Below are 17,237 nucleotides of genomic sequence, written 5' to 3'. Positions count from 1 at the left end.
CATGCCATTTGGAAGCAGGCGTGTTTTTGAAACACCCCTCTGCCAGCGAAAGTGTATTTCAGGCCCACCGGGCAAAGAAGGCCCCAGAAGCCCAGTGCGGGCCCCTGCTGCCCCTTTCTGTCCCCGTGGCAGAAGCCTAGCCGCTCAGGGCACACAGGCACGCTCGTGACTCAAGTAGCAAATGCTTTGTGTCCTTATGTTTTCCTCTAGTAGAGAATATACATTCCTCCTCGCCCATCCCTCCCTCCCATTTTCACTTTGATAGTGAAATTCTCCCTTCTCTTCCTGATGGACCAGGGAGGGGCTGGGTGGGTGTTGCTGGCGAATGGCTGCGCCGCGGGCCCCACAGGACAGGGATGCCCTGGAATCGGGCTGGGAAGCCTCAGGGCCCACGTGGTGGCTGGTGCTGAGCTAGGCAGTGCCTGACTGTCCCTGGCTGTCAGGTGCGCCTCCTCCCTCACCCAGAGCCTTCTGCACGCAAGCTGTGGACTTTCCATTCAGTGCTCTGTCTCCAGAGAGATCGATAGCGGAAGAACCAGAGGAGGGTGCAGATTGGTCCCAGAAGAATCCCCGGGCAGGTTTTTGGGGTGTCTGAACTTACCCCCTATCCTTCAGGCCTGCCCCCCCTACCCCCCAAGGATGTTCAAGCACCTCACAGCCAGACAAGACCAGCCTGAGTTACTACTTCAGAGACAAGCAGGCAACACTTTCAAAACTTAAAAAAGAACCAGACTTTAACAAAGCCGATTGCAGACTCCTTTCCCTTGTTTTATTTCAGGGTTAAAATGAAAAGGGAAAAGGAAGTTATTCTGCCCACTTTATAAAAAAATAGTGTTAGAACAAAATACAACGATTACATCTAATTCACACACATTTTAAAACCCGTTGATGCGAAGGAAGGCTCTGCTCAGGGTGTGAATTCCATAACCTCAGGATGGACTCCAGAAACTATTTTCTTTTCCATTAATTTTCAGTTCTTTTATTGCAAATTAATGCCACCGCATTTCAATGGGCACTAATGAGGCTGCTCCTCCGTGGACTATTTACTGCCTTGCTAATAATTACAAAGTGAGCTTGGTCAAATAAAAGGGGATCACATTTTATTCAAAATCGTTCATCATCCCAGAGGCAAATAATATCCCTAAATGTGCCCCATCTTAAACTTTTTACAACAGATGATATTCAAATACTTTTAGAGTATTATAAAAAAAATGACAAGGAACTTTTTTAAAAAGTAAAAATTTCATGCAAGTAGGATTCTTTGTGGAAATTCAGTTTTAGAGTGATTTTCCCTTTGTAGTGTCTTTCCCATAACATCCTTTCTCTTTTGTTTGAATTCTACCTCTTATGACCCAGGGAGGAAGAGAGAGGTCTATGCAAGTGTTTATTTAATATTATTGAAAATGTTAGTTAATATTTTCCCCTTTGAATAACACAGGGTACAATAAAAGAATTGAAGAAGCCCCTTTAGAGAGACCTTTAGCTTTCTTCAGTAGTTATCAAAAGTTTCGGGGGCCAAAGGCAGTGTTTTCAAGTACTTGTGATGTATGACCCACAGAATCATGACATCAGTTTAGTGAGTCTAGAACATTTTTTTTTTTAGGGGAATGAAATGGAAAAGAATATAATAGAAAATATCAGAGTGCATAATATTTGGTACGGTGGGTTTTGTTTCCTGAAAATTGTTTTAATTATACCTGCTGTGTGTGCCGACTGCGATGTAAAATGTATTTCTTACTGTGGGTTGAGGCCAAAGAAATTTGAAAGCTATTGGCCTAAAATGTTATGTTTAGTAGAAAACAAAAAATTTAGGTAAGTGCCTGGTGGTTTTATCTGCATAAACCAAAAAGCTATTTTGATTCTCTTTATTTTATCTCTGGCCTCCCCACCCCCCCACCGCCCCCATTAATTAGTTGGTGACTTTAGATCAGTTAGATTAGGCTTTACTATTTTTGAGAATTTATATGAAGTTCACATTACTTAGCATAAGGATGCTATGGTTACTTTCTTCTATTGGCCACAATATGCAGCCATATCTATGTATGAAGCAATGTGACAGCTAGAACTGCCCTGGGCATATAATAATGTGAGAAACATTGTCACATATCCCAGCCAATTGTTATTAAGAGGAATACATTTATAAATAGGCAAGCTGTGACTTCCTTTGCAAGATGTGCCTGACCTACAATTTCATGATGAAGGCAACTGGGACACATCTTATCCTGGGTTTCTTTTCAGAGTTCAAACAACTTAGGAAAGTTGGACCAAACTAAAGATGAAACTTAATCATATCCACTATGATTGTTAAAATTCTAACGAGGCATTTAATGTTCCATGTTTATTTCAGTTGTATTACTCAATATTCTTAAAGGCTAAATAATGCCCACCGCTCCAAATTACTTGACAATTACACAAACCCTTTGCATCAAAGTCAGTGCCTTGGTAATTTGTATACTATTAAACTGGCTGCATGCTTTGAATGACTCGTCTGTCCACTCGTGATCACTTAAAACTATTTCTTAACTTTGAGCAAGGCTCATCTCCAAGAAGAGATTTTAATGGCTAATTTTCAAGTTTCCAATAATTCTATCCTTCTATTTCGGTGATATTTTAGCACCCTTTCTTTTCTTACTTCTTTTCATTTACTTAAATTGTTACTGTTCACCCGATATGTTGTGTTGGTCTAAGAATAGTTCAAGGAGCCTCATTTTTGCCTCGAGAATGAGTGTATTTTCGGTTGAGAACAGAATCATGTCTTCAATCCCCATTTCATTTTCACCTACTCCATGTGGCTTGTACCTGTTCGGTAGAAAGCTCCTGAAAGATAATTGGCACTTATTCTAATTTTTTTCCTCACAGTCAGTTAATTTGGGTTCTTAGGTTATTTTTGTGAATATATTTAGGATATGACGTTCATATCCAGGGAATATTCAGGTTTGGCATTTTGGTTTCTAATTGTTTTAAGGGTATAAAAGACAGGGGCAAGAAATGGCAGGAATAATAGATCAGGAAAAACTATAAAGATGTCAAACTTTCTGTTAATGGTAAGACACTGGTAATTTTGTCAAGTGAGATAGTATGTGTGAAAGTGGTACATAAGCTGCCTATGCATTCAATATTTTATTATTTTGTTCACACATTAATAATTGTTCTTGTACTTTTGTAAGCTAGAAGATAGTAGGGAAGATTAGATTGAAAGTGGGCAGGAGCTTTACTACAAATAGAGATTGATGATAATATGAAATCATTTTCTTTGGCAGCCAAATTTAACTAAAATCTTCATCACCATCAGCAACCTTTGCTTGCAGCAAGGGCTATCATAAAGAATATTTATCTTGCCCTGGCTGGGTAGTTCAGTTGGTTGGAGTGTTGTCACATACACCAAAAAGGTTGTAGGTTCGATTCCCAGTCAGGACACATACTTAGGTTGGGATTCGATCCCTAGACAGGAGGCAACCGATAGATGTTTCTCTTTCACATCGATATTTATCTCTCTTTTTCCCTTCCTCTCTCTCTTAAAAAAATCAATAAACATATCCTCAAGTGAGGATTAAAAATAAGTAAATAAAGGTAGTGCACCTTAAAAAAAAAAAGCATCATCCGAGTCACCAAGGTTGCTTGCGGGTTTGATGCCCCTGTCAGGGCACACACAAGAATCAACCGATGAATGCGTAGATAAGTGGAACAACAAATCCATGTTTCTCTCTCCCTCTCCTTTCCTTTCTCTCTAAAATCAATAAATAAAAAAATTAAAAAGAACATTTTTCTTATAGATACATTTTTTAAACGCCGAGGCCCTGATTATGTGAAAAGAGTTGTGCACAAGGAAATGTAAGAGCTTTAATTGTATTTTTTCTAAAATGCATACTCAGTACAAAAACAATACGTCGAATGCCTGCCTGTGACTGCAGTATTATTTTTAACGTAACTTTAGGAACACAGTCGAGAGCGCAACATGCTGCGTTCCCTTCTTTCTCATGATACATTGGGTGGACAGAGGCAAGTAAGCCATTGAGTTTAATTCCAAGTCCCCGTTTGCTTACCGAAGAACGGAGAACATAGTGGCCACAACTCTTTAGAACCAAAATGCATGGGCCAGAAAAAGAGGCTATCTAATCCCCCAAGCACAGCCACTTGAAACCAGCCACCCAAAGTGAAAGTGTGAGAGATTTCAGAGAGAAGAGGCATTCCACCAAAGTCATCGAGGAGTTTTATTTTATATTTTGAACTCTGCCAGTGAATTGCCGAAGAATATCATTTTAAAAACAGTGTGCCTGAGCTGTCCCCTACTTCATCCCTGAAACATACCCCGTCCTCTGAAAGCTGAGGACTTAGGTGGGCGAAGGGTGAAGGGAAGCGCCTTTAGGAGAGTCTCGATTTCAGAAGGGAGAAACCATAATCCCCAAATTCTGTACCGTAGAGAATAGTAGTAAGAATTATGGGGGAAATTTTGCCTTAATCCACAATGCTTTTAATTATGTGTATATGCCTAGACCCTATTGAAGATATGAAGATTAGAAAGGAAACTATTTTGGTCCCAAACAACATTATTTTATGTAGTTTAATAAAGTAATACTTTTAAGAAGCTAGGTCAAATAAGGAAGGGTATGCCTGAGACTTATAAATGACATGAAGGTGTGACAGTAGAATCGATGATGGTGATGGTGGTGAGGATGATGGTGATGATGATGATTATGGGGTGATGATGATGATGGTGGTAGAGGTAGTGGTGGTAGTGGGATGATGATGATGGGATGATGATGATGGCAGCAATGAAGTGCTGGTGGGTCGGATTTCTGGATGCCTATTATATAGCCAGAGAAGTTTATCCTGTACAGAAATAGAATCTTTTAGTGTACTTCACATTTTTGTGAAGTTATAATTTAAGTAAATTGTCAAAAGTTTCAATAATGATATTATCAATAATTTTATACCATAAATTGAATAAGTAATTCTAATTGCTACACAGAAAATTAAAAAAGAAAAACCCAAACAAGCCTGGGTTCTTTTCATTTTTCCTCTGAACTGTTTAGAGGGATAAATTGTATCCTCAGTTTGCTTCCATAACATCCTCTACTTTCATCAAAAGTGTTGTCTTTAATAGATAGTAGGCTACTGGTCTGGTCATTTTCTACTTTCTGGACCTCCTATGAATTACACTTGGGAAAATTATAGTCCACTTTAAGTTAATAAAGTTAATTAAGACACGTTGAGGGCTGGTCATTTATCAACGAGCCCTCAATACACTCATATGCGGTTATTTATTTTGAGAGATCTCCAAATGTTGTCAGCTACAAGAAGAATGAAGGCCTCAGCCATTTAGTCTCAGATTCTCACCGCCGGCTCTGAAGCTGCAGGGTTGTCTGGTTCAAAGGTCCCCCCCACCCCCACTCCCATTCCCTGGTTGCAACCCAGCCTGCATTGCCTGGCTGGCCAGGCTCATTCACCTCTGCCCAAGCAGCGGTGTGCAGCGTGGGCAGGGCCCTGCGGCCATGTGTGTGCGCGCCAGGCACTGCCTTCTGAGCAGCTTTCTAGGCAGCTGGACTCACTTTCTGACATAAAGGTTCTGGATTTTTTCTAAGACCCTTTACACTCTGTTAGGCCTCGTTTTCTGTATCAAGTTTTCTTTCTTTCTTTCTTTCTTTCTTTCTTTCTTTCTTTCTTTCTTTCTTTCTTTCTTTCTTTCTTTCTTTCTTTCTTTCTTTCTTCACTCCATCTGTATATTCCTAGTTTTTCCCTTCCATCTTTTCTGGTTTATTTTTTTATTTTATTTTAATGAAATTTGAAATAGGACTCAATAGATTGCCTAACCAGCACTGGTAAGCCAGTGGTATAAGAATATGCCTTAACATTCTAGAGTGGCATTAACTACATGGAAAGTTTTAGAAAATGAGGTTTTTTCCCCCCCATCCATAAGCATAGAAGCATAAAACAAACAAAATCAGAGCCTGGCCAGTGTGGCTCACTGGTTGAGCATTGACCTATGAGCCAGGAGGTCACGGTTCGATTCCTGGTCAGGGCATCTACCAGGTGCGGGCTCAATCCCCAGTGTGGGGTGTGCAGGAGGCAGCCCATCAATGATTCTCTCTCATCATTGATGTTTCTAACTCTCTCTCCCACTCCGTCCTTTCTGAAATCAATAAAAATATTAAATACACACACACATATACACACACAAAATGAGAAAGAAACCTTCACTTAGTGGAGTTGCTTTGACATCTCATTCATTCATTCATTTGGTTACCTTGTTCCAAATTGTGTAGTTCACCCATGGCATAGATGACATAAAATGCATTTTTATATGCCAAGCAGTTCCTGTATCAGTGTTAGCATTTAGCAGCCAGGGAATGCTACGGCATGAATGGGGAGGTAGGGCCTCATCCTTCCGCGTGCGGATTTGGTGTGGAGATCAAGTACTTTCTTGGCTGCTGTCTCCTGGGTTTCAGGTCCATGAGAACTTGCCCACGGCACGTAAAGCCGACAGTAACTCCCCCCTCTGCTAACAAAACCACTCGTTTTTGAAATGTTGTAGGTGTGCCCGCGATCTGTTTAACTCATTTCATGAAGGTATGTGAAGTGGTGTTATTCCTTTTGTAAAGCTTTTGTAAAGCAACACTGTTATCAGCATAACTGATTTCGAGAGTCCTTAAGGCTCCCATATGCTAACTTTGACTTCTGCTTTTGTTGTTTGAAGACCTTACAAATGCTTGGGTTTATGTCTGTTGGAATATTTCAAGCAATTCAGCGAGAAAGGATCTACATTCCAATTTGAGTACAAGAGGCAATTTAGTTGCATGGAGAAGTGATTTCCTGTGGTTGTCTGAAGAGAAGGTGTGGGGCTGTGGGAGGCCTCTTTGGTTTCTGAGAGGGGGGCCCTGAGCAGTGGCCCAGAGACCATCACTCTCGGTGCTGCGCTTCTCTCCGCCCTCAGCAAAGTGCATGGCACGTGCCCGTCCGGAGGGGCTGGGAGTTGGGCGACTGGCTGCTGAGGTGGGCAGGGAGCACAGTTACAGTGATCGCTCTGGTCTCCTGGCTGGGAGAGAGGCCATTCAGGAGGGATCGTCAGCTGTGATTGTAAGAATGTGGGGACTCTGTGAATCCCCCCTTCCTTCCTAAAAAGAGAAGGATTCCCCAGGACATTCCAAGTCCAGCTCACCCCCATTATTTCCGGATTCTGTACTTACAAATTTGCCTACTGTCTAAAATGTATTTGCAACCCCAAAATCAATATTCATGACACTTTCTGGGTCATGCGCTGACATGCACAGAGTGGTGAAAAATCTGAGTCATCGGCCGGCATGCCGGTCCCCAGCTGAGGTCAAACGAGGTGACGCTCTGCCTTCTGGTTTCAGCTCCTACTGTAAACAAGTGTCCGGTTCGAGGTCTATTTAGTGCCACTTACAAAAAAAAATTATCTTGTGCTTTTTGTTGGTGATTTTGCTGTTCAAAAATGACCCCCGAGTATAGCCCTGAAGTGCTGTCCAGTATTTCTAAGCACAGGAAGGCTGTGGTGTGTCTTATTGAGAAAATACAAGTGTTAGGTCAGCTTCATTCACACATGAGTGCTGTTGGCCATGAGTTCAATGCTCATGAATCAACAATGTATGTTAAGTAAGGTGTCTTTAAACAGAATCACACACAGCAAGGCCATGCATTGATTGGTGATGAAAATGTTATGACCGGAGCCTTTGAATTCTGTATTTCTCCTAGGGGCAACGGTCCTGCATTCACTAATTCAGTATTTGTGACCATTTTATAGAACATAACTACCGCCAACCGTGAGAACTGATGTTTATAACAGGTGGTTAAAGCACGGGGCGGGAAGCCAGGCAGCTTAGGTTTCTGGGTGACTCCTGACTACTTGTGATCTCCGGCTCAATGTGCCTCAGTTTACTGGTCTGTAAAATGTCAATCCAAATAGGGCCCGCATCTTTTGGTTGTTGTGAGGATTAAAGAAGTTTATAGTTGTCAAGAGCTGAAAACATGCCCAGGGCATAGCAGTCATCATTTTGTCATTACTTCTTCAGACAGGAATTGGCAACCACACATCGGAGAAGGTGAATATGAATCTGGAACATTTGGAATTTCCCTATGTTTGCTTAGTTTGCCTTCAAGAGACAAACCCTAATATCCTATTGTGATTAGAAGTTAAGCTTTTCCTAAAGAAAGCAGGGAGCTACTATTTCTTGAAATGCTTAATATATGCGAGGTATTATGCTAGAAAACCAAAAACAAAGCAACTGTCATAAACTCCAAATAAGGAAAAAAATCAATCAATACAAGGAGGAAGGGGCATTAAGGACTGTGGACTGAAGTGATCCCAGAGAGGGAAGTTGTTGAAACTGACGTAGCAGTTTATAAAGCCGGTAGGATGTGCGGAGGGCAAAGAGGGAACTTCTGTGTACTTTGAGGAAAAGGAACTGGGGAAGGATGAGGGACGAAAGCTAACAATCATAGCGCTTCTACAACGATGAATTTTCAACGTTGGCTGCACAGTAAAATCAAGGATGATTTCAGAATCATCCAGATGATTGAAAAACTCCTGGGATCTGGGCCACATCTGAGTGGTTCTGATAATTGCTCTGGGGTTGCAGTGGGAATAAGCAATTTAGAAAAACAAAACAAAGCCAAAAACTCCTTGGGCTTTTTCTCCTGTGTAGTCCCCTGATTTGCAGCCTGACAGCATTTCTCTAAGTGCGGTCATAATTAATCTCCCTCCAACCATGCATCTCATTTTTAAAGATGAGGTTGTGCAGTTTGGAGAGGTCTGAGAGGGTGCTCAGGGTTTGGCTGTGAGTTTACCCTGAATAGGAGTGTTCAAGCCTAGATCTGCCTGACTGCAAGTCTTCATTTTTTTGAGCCACTTGGGGGTCAGAATCAGAGGGTAAAAGGCGTACTGAGGGGGAAAGATGACAGTACCATTGCTTTCTACTCATCTTTCCAATGTAAGATTTGAAGGAGGGAGTTACAATGGATATTGACTAGATACAAAGCAGACACATTGAAGAAGAATATGAGACCGCAGACTTTGCCATAGAATATGAAGATGAAATTAGGAGACAACCTGAAACACGCTGCCAATAGACACCACGGCCAATCAGCTTGCACGGTTTAGGTTTTCGTTATGTGTTTAGATAATCGCTGGTAATGGAAGCTCTCGAACTCGCCTCCAACAGGCGTCTCTTTCCTTTAGTTTTTCAGAGAGTGGCCACGTGCCAGACTCTATTATTGTGTATGAAACTTTAAAATCTTAAATATCAGTACACTTGATTGGTTGCACAGAATTTCCAGTTGTGTGCGTGGGAAGTTCCTTGAGGTCTCCAATATGGAGGACTTACTTAAAGCTCTCCTTGTGTGCTTCTCTCCATCATGAAGTATTTGCACAATTCTGTCCGCCAATAGGACATATTCTGTTTTTATTTATCCTGCCCCATTTTGCATTTTAGAAGACTCACTTATTGATAAGGGAAGCAGGCATGCAGGCACCCCGCCTTGGCCCCGAGCCCAGGGCAGGGTTTGGTGAGGCTTTCCCACATTGCTCAGTTCTCACGGCTGCTCTTTTCCTCATGTGACATGGGTCTCCTCCAATGCTTGCAGCACTTCGCATCCAGGTTCCAGGCCCCACACAATGGGGGACTATCAACTCACCAGCCCAGGGCTCTTTGGTTCTTTGTTCTTTGTTTCTGATGCTCAGCAATTGTGATTGATGAAACCAAACTTGCTTTTCTAGGCAGAATCCAAGCGTCTTCTAAGAAGTCTGTGTTTGACACGAGGGAATAGCTAGCAGAGTCATCAGGGAATTTGTAGAAGCCGTCACAGGTTCTAGAGTTTTCATGTGGAACACTGTCGTTCACAGAGATGCAATACTAGTCATTTTCTAGCACGTCTTAACACAGACAAGAAGTTTCTTCTCAGATATCTCTCCTGCTATTGTCTCCTTTCTCTACACATGGCCAACTCCCTATTATTGCTGCAATCGGTTCCTTACTGGGTTTTCGGTTTGTGAGCTTTCAGACTTGAATTTTTCGGTTTCCTCCCAGGGCATAGTTGACATACCAGAGTGTATGTTTGAGCTGGTCCTTTCCTCTGCTTTTTAAAGAAGCCTGCAGTGGCTTCTCACTAGTCATAGGTCAAATGCACATTCCATAGTGTGGCATTTAATTCCAGCTGAACTCCTCCCATCACTCCATGAAGCTTTTGTTCAAACCATACTTAAATGGCACTTTCCCACTTCTGCTATTCATAGTTACTTTCATCCCTGACATGTACCATTTATTCCCGTCTCTGTTAGGCTGATTCTACCCAGAAGTCAAGGCTCAACTCAGATGCCACCTCTACCACGGAAATCACCACAGAAAGCCTTTCATTATGGTTGTAGGTAGCTTTGTTTCCCTCATCTGTTTAATGAATTTTATTAATTGTATATATTAATTTAATAGATTTTTATTAATTAATATATCTATTCACTCACTCAGCACACTTTATTGAATCATGTACTGACTTGTATTGTATATACAGAGATTAGACACTTCATCTGTCGTGAAGTCACTCATAGTCGAATGAGGGAGATGTCAGGTGAATAGACTTGTCATACACTTGTCATAAGAACTGTGATAAAGGAGGGGCCACCAGGGACACAGAGGAAGAACAGGCCCTCGTCTATGGATGCTGAGGTCCAGAATGGTTTCATGGAAGGAGTTGGCCAGGCCAGGAAGGGCAAGGCAGGGGTGTGAAGAGAGGCTGGGTTTTAGTCCCTGGTACTCTCTTCAGTTCCAGTCCAGTTCTTTGATCAGAATAAATGTTTAGTAATTTCTACAGCTACATTGTTGAATTAACAAAATAAGGGCAAATTGCTAAGAATCAGAGAAATAACGTGATAATAGCAATTGTTAGTATTTTTTTGAATATAGTGCACAAGGCACTGTGCTGAAAGCCTTAAATGATCATCTTGCTGAATCCTTACACCAACCATAAGAGGCTGGCACTGTTATTATTCTCGTTTTATTGGAGAAGAAACTAAAACTGAGAGAGGGGAAGTGACTTGTCCAAGGTCACACAGCTAATAATGGAGGACTGGGGATTCTAAATCTAGAAGTTGACTCTGGAGCTCAAGTTCTAACCCACTAATTATGCAAGAAAACTGGCGGGATGTCTTATGTCACTGATAGACTTACTCAGCAGTTGGTGTGTTAATTCCTTGTGATATCTTTATATTCTGTTGTGACAATGATTTATTACTTTTTTAATTAAAAATTTTAAAATTACAATTTACGTTCAATATTATTTTGTATTTGTTTCAGGTGTACAGCATAGTGGTTAGACAATCATATACCTTACAAAGTGTTCCCCCCCAATATTTTCACTACCCACCATACATAATTATTGCAATATTATTGACTATACTAGAGGCCTGGTGCACTAAATTCGTGTGTGGGCAGGGTCCCTAGGCCTGGTTGGCGACCAGGGTCGATCAGGGCCTTTCGGCTGCCAGCCTGGGCCTTCTTGGGCCTTCCTTCATTCCACGCCGCCCCCTGGTGGTCAGCGTACGTCCTAGCGAGTGATCAAACTCCCGGTCTCAAACTCCCCAGGGGACACTTTGCATATTAGCCTTTTATCTATAGAGAGTTCCTGTGCTCTATAGCCCCATGATGATTTTGTAACTATCAGTCTGTACTTTCCAATTCCTTTATCTTTTTCACCCAGTCCCCCAAGCCTCCTCCCCTCTAGCAATCATCAGTCTGTTTTCTGTATCGATGAGTCTGTTTCTGTTTGCTTTGTTTATATTGTTCTTTAGATTTCACATATACATGAAATCATATGGTACCTGTCTTTCTCTAACTGACTGATTTCACTTAGTATAATGCCCTCTAGGCCCGTCAATGTTGTTGCAGATGGTAAGATTTCATTTTTTTTTTTTTTATGACCAAGTAATCTTCCATTGTATATATGTACCACAGCATTTTACCCACTTGTCTATTGATGGGCACTTGGGTTGCTTTCATATCTTGGCCATTGTAAATAATGCTGCAATGAACATAGGGTGCACATATTCTTTCGAACTAGTATTTTGGGTTTCTTAAGATATATTCCCAGAAGTGGAATCACTGGGTCATAGGAAGTTCCATTTTTTATTTTTGAGGAATCTTCATACTGTTTTCCATTCTGCATTCCCACCAACAGTACCAGAGGGTTTCCTTTTCTCTGCATCCGCGACCGCAATTGTTGTTGATTTATTATTGATGAGAGCCAGTTGTGACAATGATTTAATCGTAGGCTATGTCCCGAGGCTACTTCTTTTAGTTTTATGGAAAATGGCTATTTTTAAGATGCTTGCTAAAAGCATGTTTAAACAAGTTTCCATTAAGTAGGGGGGATGTTTTCCCTTCTAATATCAGAATGAGCCATTAAATAAAATCCTACAAAGACTTCCTGATAGCATCCTTATGCATGTGAAACCCACCCAAGAATTTTAAATCTGGACAGAATTATAGTGGAATTTTGGTTCACCCCCTCCCCCCCTTTTTTTTGCAGAAAAAAGTAATAAAATCACAGTATTTCAAATCTAGGAGAGACATTAGGCATGGTGTGCTCCGGTCTCTGTATTTTCCAAATGAAGCAACAGAAGTCTAGAGAGGTGAAGGGACTTGCTCACGGTTTCCCAGGAAGGGCAGGCAGAGGCAGGACTAGAACCTTGTCTGCCTCCAGCCCACTACTCCGCACTTAACAGATGGAGGCATGACCAGCCTCTGTCCACTGAGGAATAGAGGCCATGCTGGACTCATTGCTGTCGTTCTGGTATGTGGACCCAAAGCTCAAGCAAAGTGGGATAAAGGGATGACGCTTGGTGCTGATCACTATAAAATTATAGTGATGGCCAAAGCGAACGCACTGGCCATGCCTGTCTACATAGGCCATCTGTTTAATTGGCATATGGTCCCTGTGAATTTTTTTTTTTTTAACCTTGGTGTGCCACTTCAGCTTTAAGGATCTAGTGGGAACTTATTTCTTATACCACTTACCTTGTCTTCTTTCAGTTCTAATAACTATATCTGGTTTCCTTTGTGATTAACGATTTCCTTTCTTGTTTTTCTTATTTTCTGTTTCCAGGGCTTAAAGGTTAGGAATTACTTTACCAGATTTTTCTTGAGACTTATGAGGACTACTTTCAGATTTCTAAAGCAGTTAGGTGCTATTTTTATTCCACAATTTCCAATGTGAAAATGGAACTTGCATGATTTCATAATAGATATTTCACCTTAGTATTGGCAAAATTAAAAAAATATAATTCAATCTGTGCTTGATCCAGCAGCCAGGTTACAATAGACACTTTTTTTGTAACATGGTCCTTAAGTTGAAAAACATGTGTCTTCGCTGAGGCTAATTATGTTGGCTATATACTGTTTACTATTAAATTTTTCCTCTTGTAGTTTAATATTGTTCCAGGAAATGAAATGTAAGTTTAATAAGAATGGCAATTAATGGAACCATATGTCATAAATATAATTAATGTTCCTGATAAATGTATTAAATCAGGACATGGCTGATGGGTAATACTTGTACTAAGCCAAGTTGATTTGACACCATTTCTTCTGTAGAAATTTATATTTATCAGGATAAGATTTAAAATTAAAACTATAATATTTTTTCACTTTCATTTTTACTAATGAGTTAAAGAACTGTTAGAATTGTCAAAATATTAAATTGACAACGAAAAGGAGGTAGTAATAACTTTATAGTTTGCAACACAAGGAGAGCATGTAGGAATGAAACATGCTTTTGTTAGCATTCTATGACTTTTATATGTGTGAAAGACAAACAATTGAGGTGGTAGAACTTAGTACAGACTTCTTGAAGTGGCCTTCCCACTTATTTTCTCTCTTAGCAAAAATTGTAGCCCAAAATGTATTTTCTTCTGGTGGCAACAAAGATATCAATATCCTCTCAGCAAAATGACTTCCACTAAGAGGATGGAAACAAAACTACCATAATGATTTTTTTCCCCTCTTGCCATTACTTTTATTTATTTACAGGGTGGGGCAAAGTAGGTTTATAGTTGTGAGTACCCGAAACAGTTTATTCTTTATTATTATTTATTAATTATTGTAGTATATTATTTATTAATTATTGTATCAAATTATTATTTTCCATATAAACAGGTGTAAACCTACGTTTACCCCACCATGTATTTATTATTATTTTTTTAATTTTTAAAAAATGATGGTTTACATTCAATGTTATTTTGTATTAGTTCCAGGGGTATAGCATAGCGTTAGACAACCATATACTTTACAAAGTGTTCCGCTGATAGTTCCAGTACCCACCTGGCACCACACACAGTTATAATAGTCGTGGGGATGTGAAGTACAGGAAGAAAACAGTCGATAACATTGTAATAACCACGGGGATGTTGTAAGAGGCTTTAGCCCTACCTTCTGCATCCTGGTGGCACTTTGCCGGCACTTTGCAGGCAAGGCAGGTGGTGCAGAAACACAGACAGGATGATTAAGTCAGTGGCAGGTTTTTCTAAGTCAATATTTCTCCTTGGAAGATGATCATTTTAACCATCTCAGAGTTTAGGCTCAAACTTTCTAATCGGATCTACAGGAAGGAGAGCCACAGCAGGAAGACAGAAGGTGAAAAGGACCAGTTAAAGCCACAGGCCTCCTGGCGCTGTGCCAGCTAGTGCTTACCCGGGACCTAAACGGTGTGAGTCAGAAGGTGCGTTTGTCTTTAAACACCCAGGTAATTTCAGTAAATGGGTGTTTAATGTGATCTCGCCTTGGCCCAAGAGTCCACGCACCTTCAAAATTGCCTACTTCTGTCCAATACAGACTTTTATCTCTTGATGAGAAAAACATGGTGAAGCTTGTGATCATTAACCTTCCCCACTGTCCTGAGCTCAACTCTGAGATCTCTGCTGGCCCGAGGTATCTCGGAGCCTTCTCTTAAAGGCACCCTGTTTCAGGTTGCCCAGTAAAATATAGGATGCCCAGGCAAATTTGAATTTCAGGTAAAAAGCAAAGCATTTTTTTTTTTTTTTTTAGTATAAGTATGTCCCATGTGATATAATACTAAAAAAAATTCTTTGTTGTTTATCTGAAGTTCAATTTAACTGGGTATCTGTATTTTTATTGGTTAAATCTGGCAGCCCTACCTATGTTGCCTCACTGTTAACTGTTTCTCTTTTCTTTTTCAGGTTTTTTTTTTTTTTTTTTTTTTTACTGTGTTTTTATTTTGGGGGCCTGAAGGTTATCTTTTATGGCTCCCCCCTCCAGCTAGTATACAGATGCCCGCCTATCTTTTCCTACCAGGAAAGGGAACATGCCACTGTAGAATTTGCATGTTTATTTTTGCCATCATTATTGATTACAATTCAGGATCTAGCTTTAAAGTAAACACAGAAAGACCTAGCTGTTCATTCTATTATCTGAAAAGATAGGCAATTGGAGCACAAGGGGAAATATTACAACTGAATATTACAATATAACAATTCTGCATGAGGAGAAAATTCAGGAGTCAAATCCAGTCAAAGACCCGGGCCTCAGATTAGGTAGCTTTTCTATGTAATATAGTTAGTGCTACAGAAATAACACGTTTCTTGGTTGTTTTGGGGGAATTCTCTTAGTTTTGTGGCATTATTGGATTTCAGAAAATAGTTTCAAAAAATGCTTCTCTGAAATGCTTCCCAAAGTGTAAATGACTTAGAAGAAAAGCACAACTCCTCCCTAGGTAAAACATTAAACCGATCTGCACTCCTCTTACCTCGCGTTGGCAGCACGTTGGCTTGGCTGAGCTGCGAGCAGGAGAACCTGAGCTTAGCCATGATGGCTTGGGAGACAGTGTCTTACATGAGGGGCCAGGATGCATGGCTACCTATGGGCTAGTAGGGAGGGGGTCTATCATGGGGAATCTCCACTGCATGGACACAGGGGGTTTGTAAAGAAATCAAGGTGTGAGCCCTAGCTGGTGTGCTCAGTGGTTAGAGCATTGGCCTGTGGACCGTAGGGTCCCAGGCTTGATTCCGGTCAAGGGCACGCACCTTGGTTGCAGGCTCCTCCCCGGCCCAGGCCCTGGTTGGGGTACTTACAGGAGGCAACCAATTGATGTGTTTCTCTCACATCGATATTTCTCTCTGTCTTTCCTTCTCTCTCTTCCACTCTCTCTAAAAATCAATGGAAAAATATCCTTCGATGAGGATTAGAAAACAAACAAACAAACAAAAAGAAATCAAGGTGTGAAAGAGGAGATGCCCGGCAGTCAGTGAGATGAGGAGATGCTCTAATCCTCTGAGCATGGGTGGGCCAGGTAGCTATCCGTGTGTAAGAAATACTCTGAAGTCTTTTGGTGAGGCCATGGCAAATGAAGTGTGGGCGAGAATCCCCAGCTCAGTGGAAATATCTCCTTTTACTCAGTTCTAACCCCAGGACAGTGAAGAATTCCGAGTTAAACTTCAAGGCACAGCGGGAGGGGAGAGTTGGAGCAAGGCTAGAGGTGTGTTCTCCGGGGTTCTCAGCCACTTAGGAAGCTTGTTGTTTCAGCGGGTGACAGCCGAGGCCACTGGCTGACAGCTGAGTGATTTTGCCCCAATTGGATGTGAGCCAGGTGTGAGCAGAGCAGGGGCGAAGGGAAGGTAGTGAATCGGAGGTCAGTTTGGTTGATTGTTTTTGGCTTCATGCCATCCTTACACCCTTGCAAAACTGCATCAGAAGAGTCAGGAACAGCTAAATACAAAAAGTTATAAATACCAAGGCCAACTCTTGCAGGAAGATAGAGTAAGTGGGATAGAGACTGGGAATCTGAGCTCTTATCCCCAGAGACTTCAGGTTGCCTCTGACTCCACTGTCTACACAACCATCGGAGGACGCCGTCCAGAAATGGAAGGAAGCCGTGCAAATGCAGCGGCTGGAACTCGCCAGTCTGTGCTGGGAGGCCTGGGGCTCTGATGCGTCCAAAGATTAGCGAGGCACCCGTTTCTGTCTGGTTATTTTCCTTTCACAGTTTTTATTAATTCCACTCTCAATATTAGCTAGTTTTAAAAATCATCTGAAAGTGTCTCTCATAATATACCTATAACTTACAACCTTTTTTTGATTGTGCTAATATACCAATCCTGGAAAGATTTTAAAAAAATTTTTTTGTTATTTTTAGAGAGAGAGAAAGGGAGAGGGAGAAACATTGATGGGAGAGCGAAACATTGACCACTTCCCACTCACCGCCTACAGGGGATCCAGCCCCAA

The 17,237-nt window shown here is 41.2% G+C and overlaps 1 protein-coding gene across 5 annotated transcripts in view; it reads left to right on the top strand.

Moving 5' to 3' along the window:
- The window catches only part of ESR1 (estrogen receptor 1), a 332,293-nt gene that overhangs the window by 120,290 nt on the left and 194,766 nt on the right, over positions 1-17,237 (top strand). The gene's annotated exons all lie outside the window — the stretch shown is intronic.

This window comes from Myotis daubentonii, chromosome 6 (assembly GCF_963259705.1).
Source record: "Myotis daubentonii chromosome 6, mMyoDau2.1, whole genome shotgun sequence".
In the NCBI taxonomy this organism is placed as follows: domain Eukaryota; kingdom Metazoa; phylum Chordata; class Mammalia; order Chiroptera; family Vespertilionidae; genus Myotis; species Myotis daubentonii.
The sequence above is the reverse complement of the archived record's forward strand: the minus strand, read 5'-3'. Positions and strand labels throughout refer to the sequence as shown.